This window comes from Carettochelys insculpta, unplaced genomic scaffold, assembly GCF_033958435.1.
Source record: "Carettochelys insculpta isolate YL-2023 unplaced genomic scaffold, ASM3395843v1 scaffold_0125, whole genome shotgun sequence".
Lineage (NCBI taxonomy): Eukaryota > Metazoa > Chordata > Testudines > Carettochelyidae > Carettochelys > Carettochelys insculpta.
This window is the reverse complement of record NW_027439162.1, coordinates 1,588-5,000: the sequence shown is the minus strand read 5'-3', so window position 1 is coordinate 5,000 and position 3,413 is coordinate 1,588. Positions and strand designations below refer to the sequence as shown.

Below are 3,413 nucleotides of genomic sequence, written 5' to 3'. Positions count from 1 at the left end.
CTGCTTTCAGCGGGGGTTGACCTGGTGGCCGATTCCCTCCCCGGGCACCAGGTCAACCTCCGCTGCTTTCAGCGGGGGTTGACCTGGTGGCCGATTCGCTCCCCGGGCACCAGGTCAACCTCCGCTGCTTTCAGCGGGGGTTGACCTGGTGGCCCATTCGCTCCCCGGGCACCAGGTCAACCTCCGTTGCTTTCAGCGGGGGTTGACCTGGTGGCCGATTCGCTCCCCGGGCACCAGGTCAACCTCCGGTGCTTTCAGCGGGGGTTGACCTGGTGGCCGATTCCCTCCCCGGGCACCAGGTCAACCTCCGGTGCTTTCAGCGGGGGTTGACCTGGTGGCCGATTCCCTTCCCGGGCACCAGGTCAACCTCCGGTGCTTTCAGCGGGGGTTGACCTGGTGGCCGATTCCCTCCCCGGGCACCAGGTCAACCTCCGGTGCTTTCAGCGGGGGTTGACCTGGTGGCCGATTCGCTCCCCGGGCACCAGGTCAACCTCCGCTGCTTTCAGCGGGGGTTGACCTGGTGGCCCATTCGCTCCCCGGGCACCAGGTCAACCGCACCCTTTTTCGGCCGCCTTCGCCTCCAAATTTTTCCCCCCGTTTCCTTGCCCACTCCTCGGTCACTTCATACGCCCTCCCCCTTACATCCACCGTACGCAACACCTCCACCGGGCTTAATAGTCCACAACCGGGACCCAGGGCCTTCCCCGCTCTCAACAACCTCCACCCACGGTCCCCCTCCACCGGGCTTAATAGTCCACAACCGGGTCCCAGGGCCTTCCCCGCTCTCAACAACCTCCACCCACGGTCCCCCTCCACCGGGCTTAATAGTCCACAACCGAGACCCAGGGCCTTCCCCGCTCTCAACAACCTCCACCCACGGTCCCCCTCCACCGGGCTTAATAGTCCACAACCGGGTCCCAGGGCCTTCCCCGCTCTCAACAACCTCCACCCACGGTCCCCCTCCACCGGGCTTAATAGTCCACAACCGGGACCCAGGGCCTTCCCCGCTCTCAACAACCTCCACCCACGGTCCCCCTCCACCGGGCTTAATAGTCCACAACCGGGTCCCAGGGCCTTCCCCGCTCTCAACAACCTCCACCCACGGTCCCCCTCCACCGGGCTTAATAGTCCACAACCGAGACCCAGGGCCTTCCCCGCTCTCAACAACCTCCACCCACGGTCCCCCTCCACCGGGCTTAATAGTCCACAACCGGGTCCCAGGGCCTTCCCCGCTCTCAACAACCTCCACCCACGGTCCCCCTCCACCGGGCTTAATAGTCCACAACCGGGACCCAGGGCCTTCCCCGCTCTCAACAACCTCCACCCACGGTCCCCCTCCACCGGGCTTAATAGTCCACAACCGGGACCCAGGGCCTTCCCCGCTCTCAACAACCTCCACCCACGGTCCCCCTCCACCGGGCTTAATAGTCCACAACCGGGTCCCAGGGCCTTCCCCGCTCTCAACAACCTCCACCCACGGTCCCCCTCCACCGGGCTTAATAGTCCACAACCGGGACCCAGGGCCTTCCCCGCTCTCAACAACCTCCACCCACGGTCCCCCTCCACCGGGCTTAATAGTCCACAACCGGGTCCCAGGGCCTTCCCCGCTCTCAACAACCTCCACCCACGGTCCCCCTCCACCGGGCTTAATAGTCCACAACCGAGACCCAGGGCCTTCCCCGCTCTCAACAACCTCCACCCACGGTCCCCCTCCACCGGGCTTAATAGTCCACAACCGGGTCCCAGGGCCTTCCCCGCTCTCAACAACCTCCACCCACGGTCCCCCTCCACCGGGCTTAATAGTCCACAACCGGGACCCAGGGCCTTCCCCGCTCTCAACAACCTCCACCCACGGTCCCCCTCCACCGGGCTTAATAGTCCACAACCGAGACCCAGGGCCTTCCCCGCTCTCAACAACCTCCACCCACGGTCCCCCTCCACCGGGCTTAATAGTCCACAACCGGGACCCAGGGCCTTCCCCGCTCTCAACAACCTCCCCCCACGGTCCCCCTCCACCGGGCTTAATAGTCCACAACCGAGACCCAGGGCCTTCCCCGCTCTCAACAACCTCCACCCACGGTCCCCCTCCACCGGGCTTAATAGTCCACAACCGGGACCCAGGGCCTTCCCCGCTCTCAACAACCTCCACCCACGGTCCCCCTCCACCGGGCTTAATAGTCCACAACCGAGACCCAGGGCCTTCCCCGCTCTCAACAACCTCCACCCACGGTCCCCCTCCACCGGGCTTAATAGTCCACAACCGGGACCCAGGGCCTTCCCCGCTCTCAACAACCTCCCCCCACGGTCCCCCTCCACCGGGCTTAATAGTCCACAACCGAGACCCAGGGCCTTCCCCGCTCTCAACAACCTCCACCCACGGTCCCCCAAGACGCACGTTCCAAGCCTTAACCCTCAGACCATCCACCCCCCGGGCGGGACCCCACACCCACCTGACCCCAACTCACTCCCACCAAAAACACCACCACCGCCACCGCCTCAACGGCCTGCCCCACCCAGCACTCCCACACACACACCTGCCCCACCAACGCTCCACACACGCTTTCTTCCCTCTCCCCGACCCGACCCAAGCCATCGCACCGCACCGGGTGAGGGCCTAAGCTTCCTCGCCCGCCCCCCCGCCCCCGACACGCAGGCAGGCAGAGGGAAAGGCCTCAGCGCCCCCCAGGACCGTCGCGCCGCCTTGGCCTCACGGCTTCCCTGCTCCCGCACGGCAGACACACGCCCCGCTCTACCCCCGCTGGGGCCAAAAGCTGCCTACGGCACCTGGGATTCCCAGGCGGTCACCCATCCAGGTACTAGCCAGGCCCGGGACGGTTTACCTTCCGAGATCGGACGAGATCGGGGGCATTCGGTCCGGTATGGCCGTAGGCCCCCGCCTCCCCGGGCTTTAGCGTCAGCAGCCTGGCCTCAGTCAGCCGGGCCCAAACAATTAACCCGGAGGCCGGGCCGAGGGAAAACTTCCTCCGAGCCGGCCCAAGGGGAAGGGAGGACGAGGACGCCGGGCCCGGGAGGTGACAGGACGTGCACGTCAGACCCGGGAAGCTGTGCGCCCCGAGGTTAACCCCCGGGCCGGGGCGGGGAGAGAAAAATGTTCTAAGTCCGGTAGGGACAGCAGGTCAACCCCGGTCCGAGGCGGGGAGAGAAATTTTCCAAGTCCGGCAGGGACAGCAGGTCAACCCCGGCCGCCGTAGCAGAGGTTGACCTGGTGTCCGATTCGCTCCCCGGGCACCAGGTCAACCTCGGGCGCTTTAGCGGAGGTTGACCTGGTGTCCGATTCGCTCCCCGGGCACCAGGTCAACCTCGGGCGCCTTAGCAGAGGTTGACCTGGTGTCCGATTCGCTCCCCGGGCACCAGGTAAACCGTGGCCGCTTTCAGCGGAGGTTGACCTGGTG

At 65.9% G+C, this 3,413-nt stretch overlaps 1 non-coding gene across 1 annotated transcript; it reads right to left on the bottom strand.

Moving 5' to 3' along the window:
* Positions 1–2,772: 2,772 nt before the first annotated feature.
* Positions 2,773–2,891, bottom strand: LOC142006758 (5S ribosomal RNA). The gene has a single exon (XR_012643799.1). It is a non-coding gene; the product is annotated as a 5S ribosomal RNA (ribosomal RNA).
* Positions 2,892–3,413: the final 522 nt, after the last annotated feature.